Source organism: Monodelphis domestica, chromosome 1 (genome assembly GCF_027887165.1).
Source record: "Monodelphis domestica isolate mMonDom1 chromosome 1, mMonDom1.pri, whole genome shotgun sequence".
NCBI lineage: Eukaryota > Metazoa > Chordata > Mammalia > Didelphimorphia > Didelphidae > Monodelphis > Monodelphis domestica.
In genome coordinates this window covers 550385766-550402690 of record NC_077227.1, presented here as the reverse complement: position 1 = coordinate 550402690, position 16925 = coordinate 550385766, and the positions used below count along the sequence as shown (strand labels likewise).

Below are 16925 nucleotides of genomic sequence, written 5' to 3'. Positions count from 1 at the left end.
GCCATTTTAAAGGAATTCAATTTTGTTTTTGTTTTTCAGTCTTGGTTTGTGGTTTCATTGTTATAGGGAATCTTAACTATGGGAACTTAATCTACTCCTTAAAAGGAAAAATTAACATTCATGCCCCAAACTTCTTATGCTCAGAAAAGTTTAATTTCATTTAAACAAACATTTTAAATTACCATGAATATACACTAGACTAGTCTTGGAAATTAACAACAGTTAGATGATAATAATAATAATAACACATTTAGAGTTGCAAAGTAGAAAGATAATTGATTTTGGCTAAGAACATCTAGGTTCAAAACTAGACTCTGCCATTTATTACTTGGATAAATCAGTTAACTATTCATGGCCCAAATAGTCATCTGTGAAATGAGATTTATTTCTCACAGTGATTTATTTCTCTGGTTCCTTGCAATTTGAATCCTTTACCCTATATAGTATCTCAGGAATTGCTGTTACCTTAAGCAAATAATTTAATCTGTCTACTTAGTTTTGTGATCTTTAAAATGGAAGGATTTTCTAAGTGTTCTCTAAGACCTCTTCTTACTTGAACCTTTGATTCCAAATCCAGCATTCTTTCCACAAAATCATGGAACTTCTGTGAAAAAAGATGAGAAGAGTCACAGAATGCCTATACATAGCTAGCTGACCTGATTCACATCACCTCAGTCAGTTAGTCAACAAGTATTACATATGTGCATTCTGTTAATTGCTGGGGATATAAAGAAAAGCCATTTTGAGGGGATTCACTTTTGGTTTTGATCTAGATTTGTGGTTTCATTGTTATAGGGATTTTTAATAATGGAAACTCACTTCACTCCGCATGATGAAAAATGGTCATTTATGCCCCAAACTCCTTATACTTAGAAAACAGCCTATGACCTCAAGAAGCCCACTTTCTAATGAGGGAGATAACATGAAAATGACTTTTTATATTCAAGACACAAACAGGTAATATCAGAGGGAATGCACTATCTCCAGTACTACTACATTATCTATTGTACATGGGGTACATTATCCCCTGAAAGGGGGGATTAGTGATAATTATATCCTTAGCTCAAAGGGTTATTCTTTGTACAATTTAGTGTTTTATTATATGTTTTCTGATTCACATATTGGTTTATTTGCATGTTTTGCATATACAATAAAAATGTTATTTGAAAACAAAGAGTGATTTTTCTTTCTTTTACATAGCTCACAGTACCTTGCATTGTAATGGCACATAGTAGGCACAAAGTAAACTCTTACTAACTGATTACACAAACCAATTGGGAAACAATATGACAGCATATATAAACTGATTTATCAACTACTATTGAATTTAGAATTGGTTCACTCATCTAGTTCAAACCTTCTCATTCAATAGAAGAGGAAACTGAAACAGAGAGAATAGAACTGTCCAAGGTCAAAGTGCTACTTAGTGTCAGAAGAAAGACTAGAACTCAATTCTTCTAATTCCCAATCTGTCTATTCTAGTCTTAATGAATAACTTCACTAAGAAAACTAAAATCCACGGATTGGAGGGAGGTCACCAGGAAAAGAAACCTCCTATGTTAAGTTCAAATAAAATAAGCAAATATGAAGTTAAATAGAATTGGCATTTAAACAATAAATAATAGGGTTCTTGGGTGGCACTGAATGAAAAGAGATCTAGAAATAACTATTGGGTTTGTTTTCTAAGGTGATCAGGGAAAAAGGAACAGAACCAACATGTTCTAAAATATTTATTGCAGCTCTTATTGTAGTAAAAGAACTGGAAAGAGAAGAGATGCCCATCAACTGAGGAATGACTAAACAAGTCTTGTAATATGATTGTGATGAAATACTATTGCTTTGTAAGAATGACAAGCAGGTTAACTTAAAAACACATGGAAGGACCTACATGAAATTATGAAGAGTGAAATGAGTAGAAATAAAGAGCACATTATATATAGTAACAGAAATATTGCTTAAAGAATGACTTGTGTATGTTCACCTCCAGAGAATAAATTGATAAATAGAAATAAGCAAGTCATATATATATATGTACAAATATATGATGTATCTTTTTAATTAACATTTGCTTGTTACATTAAAATATCTAAGTCAATAAGGTTAAGTGATTTACCCAGGACCATATAGCCAAAAAGTTCCTGAGGTCAGATTTAAGCTCAAGTCTTTCTGACATGAGCCCAGTAGTCCATCCACTATACCACCTAGCTACCCCAATCATAAAATAGAGAAAAAGAGAGTTCTGAGTATGTTCTATATTTGCATGATTCTAGTCCAGTTAATAATTTCATTCAGCCTCAATTTATTCATCAGGAACATTGGAATCATGACAATAAATACTTCTAAGGTTCTTGTGAGATCAAATACATTAACTACAAAGAATTTTGCAAACTTTAAAGCACTATATTAATTTTAGCTATGATGATAGCTAGGTGGTAAAGTGGATAGCGCATTGGGCTTGGAATCAGGAAGACTCATCTCCATGAGTTTGAATTCAGACTCAGACATTTACTAGTTATGTGACCCTGAGCAAGTCAAAGAACCCTACTTGGCTCAGTTTCTCATCTGCAAGATGAGCTAGAGAAAGAAATGTCAAACCACTCTGGCATCTTTGACAAAGACAATTCTAATGAGGTCATGGAGAATTGGATATGACTGAAAAACTACTGAACCCCCAAACAACAATAATGATGATAGTGGTGATTAAAACCACGGTAACACTCATTAACCATATTCTTGCTATTTAACTGAGCTTCTTTCTTTTCTAGGCATATAAGATGAAAATGCTTGATGGTGGCTTTTATTGTTCTTTGTGGCATGCCAGTAACACTGGCCAGTAGCCTGCTTAGGTTTATCAAGGTGTTTTCCTGAGAATTCTAGGAAAGACCCTAGAGACTATCAAGTCCAATTTTCTCATTGTTTTATACTGTAGTAAATTTAAATGACTTGTCTAAGGCTTGTATTTATTAAATGGAAAAGTAGTAAGTAGAGAACTGGTATATGAATCCAAGTCCTATGATTACAAGTAGAGTGCTTTTTCCAAGGATTACCTGAAATGCTCTATTCAAAGATTCTTAATGTTGGCTCTAACCTTATTGTTTTAAATATATATTTTGATAACTATTTCAGAGTAATTGACTGACTTTGTAATCCTATGTATTTTATTTTATAAAAGGACAGATTAAAACACTTGCCCTAATTGTTCAAAGTTCCAAATCTGTGTCAATCTGAAATTCAGAGAGTTTAAATGATTTGCTTATGGTCACAAAATAATAATTCAAAATATTAATTCAAAAATTGTGAAAAATAAAGATAATTTTATTTTCCATTTTCATGAATAGTTCTGTCCTCGGAATTGCAGATACAATTGCAAAGAAGAATTACTAACCAATTGCTTCTCTTTCTTTTAAAAAATATTATGTAACCAACAGGGCATAATATTAAAATCAACAGGGAATAAATGTTTAAAAGTTAAAATGTAAATATCTCGGTCTTAAAAAAAGATTTTTCAATGGCATTCTCCTTGCCTCTAGCTTGAATAAACTATAAACTCCTTAATTTGGCTTTAGGAGGCCTACATTTTATGGTTTTAGTCTAATTTTCCAGGTATATTTCACATTATTTTCTTTCGTGCATACAATGGGCTAGCCAGAACATCTTATTTGCTATTTTCTTAAAAGAAAAATACAATCTCCCTTTCTGTGCTTTTGTGTGGGAAGTTCCCTGTATTTGGAGTGTACTCTGCTCACATTTCATTGAAGAATTTCTAAATTCCTTTAAGGTACTATTCAATCATATTATCATTTATGAGACATATTTATGAGACCAGTCCTCCAGTTGCTGCTGTCCTCTCTACCCTCAATGTAAACAAATTCATATTTTTTGTTTTTGTTTTGTCTTGATGTCCCCATTTTGTTCTTTGCTCTGCCTTTCTATTTTCTATTTCTATTTTCCTTTAAGTCTGAACTAAAATCCCACCCACTAAAAGAAGTCTTCCCTAACTCCTCAATAATTCCTGTGCTTTCTTCTTTCAATTAATTCCTGTTTATCCTGTGTATAGCTTGGTTAGACATCAAAGAAGCTAAGGTCATCCACTGCATCTTGAGATATCACCAGTCATCTTAAATGACTCTGAAAGAGAGAGGGAGGCTTAAGACCATGTAATTCTGTCTCACTTAAATCCAATTATGTGCAAGTCAAAAGATATCAGTGTCATGTCATTTTGGTCTTCTTTGAGCATGAAGGACAAGAACCAACCAATTTATCCTGTATGTACCTTGCTTTGTATATATTGTTTGATTATTTTCTCTCCTATTAGAGTGTAAGTACCTTGAGCATAGAGACCATATCTTATCCCTTTTTAAAATATCCTCATTGCTTAGCAAAGTGCCAGGCACATAGTAGGTGATTAATAAATATTTATTTAATTGAATTATTTTTCCTTAGCAAGTTCTTGAGGACAAAAGTTGTTTCATTTTTATTTATGAGCTTTAATGTCTTAAGAATAGTGGACACTTAATAGAAGATTGTTATTTGATACCACCCTTTACTCTTAATTTTTTAAGTAATCCTTACGCTATCTCTTACTGGGCTGTTGTGAGCAAAGCACTTTGTAAACCTTCAAGTGCTATTTAAATATAAAATTCATTTTAAGAGAATTTTTCACTTTGAAAACAAATTATTTTCTCACTTTCTTGCTTTGTCTTCAAATATTAATAAAGCTGTTGTGGCTTCATTCATTCATTCATTCATTTATTCATTCTTTCAATAAAATACCTCTGCAAAATACAGACACACTGAGGGTTTAGGCAACTGTCCTCTGAACCAGGACAAATGAATATAAGTGTTACATCTCTAGATTCAGCCCAGTATTTTCTTTTTAAGACGGACATATCAGTTTGTCATTCATTTTTATTTTTAGGCTTAGGGAAATGCAATTCACTATTATTTTCTATGGACAAAACCAAGTGATACCCCTTTGTATTTTACTCCACTCACTTGAAAACCAACCTTAAATCTTGCAAATATATTTCTTGCGCCTAGTATATTTAGCACAGGACCATGTGTGAAGTAGATACTTAACAAATACTGGTTTGATTGAATAAATCAACATTTTTATTGATCAAAACAATACCTTTAGTAAATTTTGACATAAAAGACCATGGCAATTAAAATAACAGTGTAGCACTATTGAAAAATAAGTATTTCTGACTGCAATGGGTTGCTTAATTCTGAAAAGATACAAAGATTGGTGCATGAGACACTATGTTCCACCAGGTTTACCATGACTCTAAAAATTCATCTAAGAAAATTAGTCAAACCATTTATATGGAGTAAGGGGATAATTTACTTTCTCCGTATAAAATTTTATTTATTAATTTATATACCAAAAGGGCTATAAACCTGTGCATACCCTTTGATCTTATAATGATATGATCCAACTGTTGAGTCTGTATCCCAAAGAGATGATGAAAAAGGGGAAAGGACTTACTTGTTCAAAAAATATTTATAGCAGTTCTTTTTGTAGTACCAAAGAATTGGAAGTTGAGGGGACGTCTCTCAATTGGAGATTGGCTGAACAAATTGTGGTTCATGTTGGTGATGAAATACTATTGGGCTATATGAAGTGATAAGCAAGATAATTTCAAAAAAAGCTGGGAAGATCTGCAAGAACTAATGCAGAGTGAAATAAGCAGAACCAGAAGGAGAACATTGTACACAGTATCAGCAATACTGTATGATAATCAACTGTGAAAAATTGACTACTCTCCATGGTTCAATGATCTGTGACAATTCCAAACGATTTATTATGGGGAATGCTATCCACCTTCAGAGAAAGAACTGTTGGAGTTGAATGAATGCAGATCAAAGCATATTATGTTTCATATCAGTATATTTATGATTTTATTTTGGGGTTTTGGTTTTGAATGAGTGTGACCTTACAGCAATGACTAACATTTAAAGGTGTTTTGCATTATACTAAAAATAAAATAAAAATTTATTACTTTAGAAGTTACAAAATATAAAAAACATTGGTAGTGAAAAAAATTGCTGAAAACAAGAAACTTCCCAGAAGCTGTAATTGGGTAACATGGATTTTGATATTTCAGGTCAAAACATATGAAATGTCTAATTAATTAACTCAATTGTTCATTGTGGTCCTGAATGATTAGTAATTCTCTCTGGGCTATGGGTGGAGACATAAACTAAAGGTTGACTCAGATGAGGTCTCAGGCTCTCACTCTTCCCAAGTACTTTTACACACAAACTATAATGATCCTGAGTTGACAATTTGGTGTTTTGTTTTCCTTTCCCAAATGGTTGCTGTGTCATTTTCAGCCACAGAAACACATTTTAAAGGTCAATGTCACAGCAATCAGGCCTCAGAAGGTTGAATACTATAAGCAAAGGAACATCTTCAAAGCTGATGTCAGAATGTCTGGGGAAAGGGCTGTGCAGAAGAGGAGAGACAATGGTGCCGGGAAGGTGATTAGCAGACCCTTCTAAACAGAGTTCATTAAAGCCTCAGAGGCTGTCAGCTGTCAGCTTGGCTGGCAGCAAGGTTAGTGACCAAGCAAGCCCTGAAGCAGAATGGGAGCATGGAATATTAGAAAGATAATAAGAAGATGTCATTTATCCCAAAAGACTAGTTCTTTTCTTATAACCTCAAATTCTACCTTCCGCTTTATTTGTTTTTATTTTTAACTTTTGTTGTTTACTTTTAGCACATTTCTACCTGGAGAAAAAAAATAAGGAGGCGCTTAACCAGTTTCCTTTTCATCTTTATCTCTAAGAAACATCAGCATATCCACTCATTCATCAACCATTAAGGGCTTTCTTTAGGCCAAGAAGCTTTAAAAAAGGTGCGGTATTGGAGTATCTCTCTCTCTTTCTCTCTCTCTCTCTCTCTCTCTCTCTCTCTCTCTCTCTCTCTCTCTCTCTCTCTCTCTCTCTCTCTCTTTCTCTCTCCCTCCTCTATCACCATATTTCCTCCTCTTCCCTTCCCTTCCCTCCCTCCTCCTCCTCCTCCTCCTCTCCTTCCCTCCTCTTCCCTTCCGTCTCCTCCGCTCCCCTCTCCAACCCTTCCCTCTCCTCTCCTCTTCTTTCCTCTTTGTCCTCTCCTCTTCTCTCTCCGCTTCCTCTATTTTTATTACATAAATTATATTTGTTTATAAGTTTGGGAACAATTTACTAAAAATCAGCCATGTTCCAAAGTAACTGGTCTGCCTCAGTAATGTGTGGGACATTTCTCCCTTCCTTAACCAGAGGTTTTTAAACACAAACTGGATGACCATTCATCCTGCAATGGATAGGCTTTGAGGGTCCTTCAAATTCTCCAATTCTGTAGTCTTATGGAATTCTATGTTGTGTCTCCATAGATGTTTTATTTTAGCTTTTAAAAGTGTCTTTTTTTGCTATAAGTACTTTTTATGAATTTCAAACTATACTATTGCTTAAAAAGGTCTTCTTTTCTAATAAAAAGCAATTACATTTTTAGTTTTTTTACGTGATGATTTTTTGACAATTTATTCTTCTTTGTAACAAATTTCAAATGGCAATTCATTAGTAAAATTCTTCTGGAAGGATTTCTTCTATTTTAGAATTTTAGTAACATGTTCTTTTATGATGGATGTAGCAATAAGTAGTAGAAAGAACCCAAAATGTGGAGTTGGGAGAGACAGAGGTTCAAATTCTTGCTTCTTATTTGAGGAAAATTTTTGTTTAGATATCTAAGAACACCTATTTCAAAACACAATATAAATTTAACATTTTTAAATTGATTTTCTGATTTTAGGTGTCCTAACTTTAACTTCATTAATAATTATTTTTATCTGAATCACGCTATTTTTTGAGTGAACATAAGTCCTTTTCATCTCTCATTTCTAATTTTAAAAAATCAAGTTTATTAATTAACCTGTTTAAGAAATCTGAGCTTAATGACCTGGAATATTAATACAAGCCATAGCAACACCAACTTACTTAAAAAAGCATCATTTGTATATTACCACTATTAAATATAAAGATTGTTTTTATGTCTGTATTTTCTTTAATTGCATTTGAAAGACTGTTCTAGAACACTATAACCAATATGCACTCAAATGCCACTTGAAGGCTTTTACTAAGTGGAAATTGATAAAAAGTCAAGTCCATCAAGCCTAACTAAGAGAATTCAGTTATTGAAGTACTCACAAGAATCATAGAATGAATGACTAAAAAAATAGATCTGGCACCTGAAGAGATAATTCAGTTCAACCTTTTAGATCTGAAGAGGACAGTGAGGTTTAGGGAAGACTTGGCCAGACTTTTATAGGGTTCAAGTGTTAGTAACTCTGGGACTAAAATTTGAGTGTTCTAACATTTATGACAATGCTATCTCCTACTATAGGAGAGAAACCCTCAACCTGCAGAAAATGTGGCTTTTGCCATGTGATGGTCTGCCTAAAATTATAGTAAATGTCTCTTTTTCCTGAGCTCTAAGCTATGGGAGTTGAAACAGATGATCTCTCTCAAAGGCTTCTTCCTATGTATATCTTATAAGTTTAACTCAGATTTAGAAGACTCCTTAAAGATACAATTGCTGAGGAAGAATGAGAGGCCTTTCCCCTCTTAAACTTTGTATAAGTCTGTTAATTAGACATCAGCCCAGAGATAGATAATTGGATAAAAAATTACATTCCTAAATCTTGAGTTTAATTATGACCCAGGATAGTTATGACTATATGGTCTCCTTAAGGCAAGTAGCTGGTGACCTCAGGATAGATGCCCCAGGGAGTCACAATTATAATTGGTCAGTGGAAATATAGTGAAGAACAGGGAAAGCACCAAAAAGAGAGATCAATTTGAAGGGAGGAGAAATAGTCCTTTATGGAACTGCTATGAGAGAAACTCACAATTCCCTGATCTTGTAATAAACCCATTAGAGAAAAAGGTTTAAATAGTCACACCAGGGTTTTGTAGTTGGCTGGAATGAGGAGGGGAAAGAGTTCTTTTTGATAAGACTGTAATTTCACACTACTGAGTGGGTGAAAACCACTCTAAAATGTTCTCACACCTTTACTTCTCAATCTTTTCTACCCACTCTGCCTCCCCTTCTCATCCTTTCTCTTCCAAGTTTTTCTTCTTCTCTCCTTGAGGAAGTTTGAATGAGAGTAGGAGGAGAACAGCAAGGAGCTATTGAAGGTTCCTTTCCTCCCATTTTCCACTTGGAGTCACATAGACAGACTATAGTGTAAGTGACTAGAGAAGAGGAGGAGTAGATGCTATAACTAATACCCCTGACCTAGTAAGGATTATATTTTGAGGAAATACAGTTACCTGGCACTCACTTGGGGCAACAGATATTACTTAGATCCTGGGCAGAAGAAACAATGAAAGTTATCAAAAGTAAAATGGGTTCTCTTGGGATATCATGGAGAGGTTAGTGGACTACTTGCTGGAGATATGGTAGAGGGGATTTCTATTCAGATACAGGCTGAACAATATGAACTTGGAGAACCCTTCCAGCTCTGAGATCCTGTGATTTCAGAGTAATTCAGGCATGCAATGATGATGACAATTATCTTCTTATGGGACCTACAATGGCTTCCTGACATTGTTCTGGCCACCTCTACCTTGTTTCTTGACCTTTTCTTATACTTGTGTTTTAGACTGATTCTATATACTTGTGTTTAGTCAGTTTTTAATTCACAGTTTTTAATAATCTGGATTAATGTGGTTAAAATTTCATTTTCTTGATGGAATTATACTAGAAGATCTCAAAGGGGCCATCTGAAATATTATTAATAATAATAATTTTATATCATTGTAAGATTTGTGAAGTGCCTTACATATATCTTCTTATTTAATCCTCACAACAATCCTATGAGGTAGATGTTATTATTATCCCCAGTTTTTACAGACACAGAAACTGAGGGTGAGATGCTAAGTGATATGCTTATGATAAAAAAGTAACTTCCTCAGTCACAATTCAATTTCAAGTCTTACCTTCTCCTGTAGCTAACATTCTATCCATTCTGTAATCTAGCTGCCACTTTATTTTATAGTTCCAGAAACAGAAGTCAAAAGAAGTGATATAACTCATTTAAGGCCACTCAATTATTAAATGACAGAGATGGAATTCGAATCCAGGTACTCTGACACCCACACAGTGGCTTCTTTCATGCCACTGTACTGTCTCTCACTATAATACATTGCCTGTCACAAGTGGCAGACAACACAAATTCCTTCCCTAAAGCAGATGGCAAATGTACTTGTCAGTTAGCACAATCTGGGATTCCAGAAACAGTTAAAGATTTTGACACATTCCTCTGAAAGAAACTTCAGAAGCAACAGGTAAATAGGAACTAATTCCACTTTGGGAGAAATGAAAAGAAGCTAGCAAAATCTGGTTGCCTCCATCTGACTTTTGCTTACTCTTTATAGACATTTTTGTTTAAAAGTAATGAATAGCTAAAACAAAGACCTTTGGTATTCTATTCAAAGTTTAGTGGGTTGGCTGAATTGAGAATTTATTTAAGTTCCTTTCTGTCTTTAGTCACATCTGCCAAAAGGATAGCTTGTTACAATTTATTATACTATTTGATCAATACATCATGATCATGATGTCATCATCATGATCAAAAAGATTTAGAATCACAGACTCTCTGAGTTGGTAAGGACATGTGTGGTCATTGAGTATAGGGCATATATGAGCAGAAATCTCTTTGATGATATAACTGAAAAGTATTCACCCAGCCTCTTCTTAAAGATCCAGTGATGGAAGTCATCAATTCTTAAAGGTTACATAAATGCCAATTATTATGATTTCAAATTGTTTCACATGTACTTGTATATATTCCTTATCTACAAATACTATAATAACTTCAATGTAGGTAGAGAACATCTTTTAAATTCCAAGAGGTTAGGGAACTTGTCTCAAATTTCTCTCAAATTACCTTATTTCTATTAAGGATACCAACATCCTTCTAGTCATTCACATAACTGATCTTCTAGTTATTCTTATTCCATCACTCCCTACCCTACATCCAATCAGTTCCCAAGTCAGGATGATCTTGCTTCCTTAAAAATTATTCTCTCTGATTCCTTATTTCCGTACTGATATCTTTAAGACAAAGAGTTGATATTATTTTTTTTAATCTTCAATGGATCCCCATTGCCTGTAGAGGAAAAAACCAATCTTTTAGTACTTCATTTAAAGCCTTACAATCTGGCTTCCATCTATCTTTCCAGTCTTAGTTTGTCTCATTCCCTTTTATACATAAAATATACCTATGGGATGGGTCCATTAGTTGTTTCCATGCATGACATTCTTTCTTCTGCTGCTATTTCTTTGAACAAGTTGTATCTCATGTTTAAAATGTACCTCTTTTACCATGTTTTATATAAAGGCTTTTCTGATTCTCTATTCCCATTTGGTTGTTCTATTGTACATATGGTTTTGGAGGTCACAGTATACTTCTTTGCATTTGGAAGCAAAAAATGCCAGCAACTCTTTGACATGAATTTGACATGCCACCAGACATGACAGCCCTGTTATGTCTTAAAAAAATAAACCCTTAAATTTATTTAGTTACAAATTCAGAAAAGTTTACATATTTCAAAAGCTTCCCTTGTTTCTTTTTCTAACATATAAAATATTAACTAGAATCATATCTCATATAATTTCTCTCTAAGTTTATGTTTATTTCATTTTATATAATAAATGTATACCTAAAAAGTTTGATGCATCTAATTATATTTGGGGACATTTTGTCAATGTTATTATTTATCTTTATCTTTAATTGAAAATAGCCAGCAATTTTTGAGTTTTAAAGTTTCTTTTGTCTTTTTCACTTTTTGGGGGGTTTAATAGTACATACTCTATAACCCAATACATAAATGTACTGGGTCCATTCTTACTTAAGTTAAAAGATCCTGGCAAATAACCTTTTTGTAAAGTGAAGACTTATTTAATTAGAAGTCACCTACTAAGTTCATCTGTTTTTATGAATTAAAATTTTCAATGCACATATATTGATTCAAACATTTGAAAGATGATATATCAATTTATTTATACTAAGTAAAATTTGTCTTTTTCCAGATTTCCGGATAGTTCTGAAGACTGAAGAGGATCCAGTACATTAAAGTCATGTATTTTGGAGATTTTTCTATGAATTTTTATAACTATTAAGATTTTTAAACAATTGAAATCACCTTAAATTATTTCAATTTATATAGATTTGAGTATTAGCATTTGAATTGAGATATATTACTTTAGAATATAATAGTAAATTCCACATATCAGTAAATTCTGTATCAAAATATACTAGTAATAATAGCAGCATATAGATGTTTCACATGTAACTGACTTTTAAACAATTTGATATAGAGCAGATATCATTTAGCATTTGTGGTACTGTGGTCAGCCTCAGTCATGGGGCAGAGGGAGAGTTAGGGAGAACAGTGTGAAGTGGTCTTATCCAGGGACATATTAAGTTTTGGTGAAGGAGATGAAGAAATGGGGCTCACTCATTCATTTTCCATCAGTTTACAGGGTAAAACTGTAAATTGAATATCAAGTCAATACAACAAACATTTATTGAATTGTCCATTTTCTGAAAAACTCTATGCTAAGCATTGAGAAAAATACCAAAAGGAAAAAAAATAAGATTGACTTTTTGCTCTAAATCAAGGAGATTTGTCAGTCACCAGTATTTCTTGGTCTTCTCATTTTAAAAGAATTATAGATTTTTTATCTCAATTTATCCATATTTACAATATTGTGGACAAGAAGTTTGTCCATTATACATCTGAAAACATACTTGTAATAAGAGTTCACTAAACATGTCTTCAACTTCTACTTCTGGGCATTTTGTTTTTGAATAGGTCAAATTATGATGACTTTTTCCCCCTTCCTCCCTCATATGTTGATCCTAAGTCTGTTCCTTTATAGCTTCTGATCATTGGCCTTGGCTCTGCTCTCTGGGGGCTTAGCAGAACATATATAATTTATTCTTGTTTTTCTTACTAAAATTCAAGTTTCTGGAAGCAAACTACTGTTTCTTTCTTGTCTTTCTGTCCTTGCAAACTAGAAGCAGCATTTGCAGAGCAGATAGAGATCCAGCCTTAAATATAGGAAGTTTTCAGTCCCTACCTTTGACTCATACTGACTGTGTGACACTGGCCAGTTCATTTTACTTTTCAGTGCTTTTGACAACTCAGCAACACTAAAAGTTGTAGTAAAAGTGCTAATCTTCTTTGGGAACAATGGTTTCTTTATTATGTAGTTCCCTAGATCAATGAAATCATAGAACAAATACTTATCCCTATTTTCAGCATTTTGCATAGAACCAGGTAAATAACACATACTTCTTAGTCAACTGATTTTAAAGGACAGCTCTTTAAGAAACTGAAGAAATCTATTTTGCCTTTCCCTTCACAAAGGGAAGAACAAAGTTTTCTCTTCTCCATTGTAAACATCCTCAGTTTTCCAACTTATGTCATGTGTTTTCTAATATGCTCAACATCCTTGATGTCTGCTTCTGGTTATATTCTTTCTAAAATGTGGTTGTAAGAAATGATCACAATATTCCAGGAGGAATCTGATTAGGGAAGAGAACTCTAAGGCTGCTCCATTTTTTTTTCAATTCTGGGGAAGATCTCATTATCTATTTTGGCTTCTATATTTCACAATTAACTCATATTTAGTTTGCAATGCACTGAAGCCCCCAAGTCTTTTTCACATGAGTCATAAGTATAGCTACAACTTTACAAACAGAATTGTCACCCTTTTTATTATTGGGCAGGATTCAATTTCTTTTGTCATATACAGTTATGAAGCCAATGGGAGAATTGAAAAGAATAGCCAAGCCAAGCAGTTAATACTTAAAGGAAAAGAAAGTAATGCTATCAAGTATTTGAAAAGAAGCTAAAGATGAATTAGGTTTACAAATGGCCTGGAACAATATGTGAAAAAACAATTAATCAATATTAAGATGCATGTTACTCAGCACACTCGTAAAGTGCCATTCAACATGCAGACATACATAAATCAAATACATTATTATCTAATAGTTATGCCAAAATATGCTTGCAGCTCTAGGTTTTCAAAAGGCCATAACAAGCAAATTCATAATTTTTAGTAGAGATGTCACCTTATCTTTATAAAATAGCTTTTATGGAAGGAGGCATTTTATTGGCAAAGGATCTACATACTGAGTTTATTTACTTACTGATTAGATTTATAAAAGATATACCCATCATTAGCCTCTGGGCATAGGGACATAAAACTGACAAATAATATTAGTCACTAAGTATGAAACTAAAGCTTAGCTCAAGTGAAAATGAAGTCAAATGAAAAAAGCCTTAAGATGTCTACCACTCAGCCTCCAATGGCAGTTCAGAAACGTGGGACTGTGTAGCAAAACCTAGCCAGTTCTCCTTTGGTGTCCTTCTCTCGGGAAAGTTTGGCATCTTACTCTGTGGCCTTTTAACATCAATAGAAGAAGCAACTTAGACAATGTCAGGAGACTAACAGGATTACACCGATCATAGAATAAGTCCAGGAAATGGACCCAGAAATGTATGCTGATACATATATCTCCATACGTATATAAATATAACTCTCTCTCTCCCTCTCTGTCTCTCTCTGTCTCTGTCTCTGTCTCTGTCTCTTTCTCTCTCTCTCTCTCTCTCTCTCTCTCTCTCTCTCTCTCTCTCTCTCTCTATCTATCTCTCTCTCTCTCTCTTTCTCTCTCTCTCTCTCTTTCTCTCTCTCTCTCTCTCTCTCTCTCTCTCTCTCTCTCTCTCTCTCTCTCTCTCTCTCTCTCTCTGTCTCTCTCTCTCTCTCTCTCTGATTGTAAATTGCTTTTAGTATTACATACTTAAAAATGGAAATGAAGGTACCTGGTCTGGGATGCAAGGATCTAGGTTTGAAGCCCAGCTCCATTAGTGACTAACTCTCTATATGCTCTGGCGGAAATCACTGTTGGGGGAATCTCATTTCCTTCAGCATCCTTAGATGTAAAATTATGGGGTTGAATTAAATGAACCCTTTTTAGCTCCAAATTCCAATGTCCAAAGCCAAAGAATGTTAGAGCAGGAAGGGACATTAGAGATCCTTTAATCCATGCCCTTCCTTTCATGGGTAAAGCAGCTAAGGGTTAAGAGTCCTTAAGCAAGTTATTTAAAGTTCCACAGACAGTAAATGGCAAAGCCATTCTTTGTATCTAAAAATCATGGCCAGTGCTCTTCTTGAACCACTACAATTAAACTAATATCTTTCATGTCTTTAAAATCATGTTTCGTTTAGTCCTTTATTTTCAAGCTTAGTCTAAGGTAGTTATCAACCTTTTTGGGTTTCAGGATCCTTTAACACATTTAAAATTATTGATAATACTAATTGATAATGCCCACTTCCCTGAATATCTTTTGTTTACATGGGCTATATGTATCAATATTTACCTTATAAAAATTAAAGGAAAGAAGGAGAAGGGAGCAAGCATTTATTAAATGACTACAATGTGCCAGGCACTTTTCTAAGTGTTTACAAAATTACTTCACTTGCTATTATAACCTCCGTGGAGGACAGATGTTAAAATTATCCCCATTTGTTGTTATGGAAACTGAGGCTGACAGAAGTTAAATCACTTGCTTAGAGTGACATAACTACTAAATATCTCAGGTAGTATTTGAACTCAGATCTTCCTGAATGGACCAAATTAAAATCTTTTCATATTATTATGAAACTAATTTTGACTTTGAAGACTGTCTAGGACTGCCAATGGTCCCTAGACCAAAATTTAAGAAATGCTGGTTTAAAATGACATTTGGAAAGGCCAGGAGATTTGAAATAGAATGGCAAGGTATTTTCATGTGTTTTTCTCTTAATTTGGTCTCCAATACCAGGAAAGCCAGAAGCTTTTTTCTCTTTGTCTAGGATAATGACAAAACACTGGCATAAATGATGCCAGGTGACTTAGCAGGTAATTTTTTAAATGAGAGAAAATCCTAATGCAATAGTAAAATCAGATGGTTTTCTAAAGCATGAAGTATGGTAGCAAGATCCATATACAGAGAATGCCAAATATGACTATTCACTAGTTGAAGAATTATGGAGTATATCCAATAACTTGAGTTTCATTTCTGTCTCAGACATTTATTAACTGTGTGACCCTGGGCAAGTCTCTCATTTGTAAAATAGGGATAATAATAGATCCAATATTCAATTGAAAATTCAATATTAGAATCAAAAGAGACAATATGAGCAAAGTCTGTTGCAAAACTTAAATGCTTTGTAAATGTTAACTATTGTTAATAATAATGCTAATTGTTGAGGGAACAAAGAATTGATAAACTAATTAGGGCAGTTAGGTGACTCTGAGGATAGAGTATCAGGCCTGAAATCAGGAAAACCTGAGTGCAAATCCAGCCTTAGACTAATTGTTGTGAATTTTAGATTTTCTCCATTTTGCTTAGTCTAGCACCCAGGAATGTATACACTCACACTTAAGGATTAAGTGTCCGGGAGGAAGGCCTATGACTGGCATGTGCTAGCAAGTGACAAATCAGAAAAAACTGACTGACTCGTGGGCTGTCCTAAGCCAAGCTTAAGCCACCATTGGCACATGTGAGACACAGGAAGTGATGTGAAGAATTGCCTTTATATTTTGCATCACTTCCTGTGGGGAGGAGCTTTGGCAGAGCTTACACTGGAACTTGAGCCTGGGGGAGCTCCTCAGAAAGCTTCTTTGAGATGGTCACATGGTGAGTGATAAGATTGACTCCCTTTTTCCCTTGGCTTTCTGGGGAGACCCCATTGGCCAAGGCCTCTGAACTGCTGCCTGGCTCAGCCTGGAATGGAGCAGTTTAGATTCTCTTTTCTTCTCTCTCTCTCATTCTTAATTTCTTTCTTCCATTGTAAATAAACCATCATAAAATTCCATTCTGAC

At 34.1% G+C, this 16925-nt stretch overlaps 1 protein-coding gene across 26 annotated transcripts in view; it reads right to left on the bottom strand.

Moving 5' to 3' along the window:
- MYT1L (myelin transcription factor 1 like) overlaps positions 1 to 16925 on the bottom strand; it is a 730943-nt gene that overhangs the window by 463884 nt on the left and 250134 nt on the right. The gene's annotated exons all lie outside the window — the stretch shown is intronic.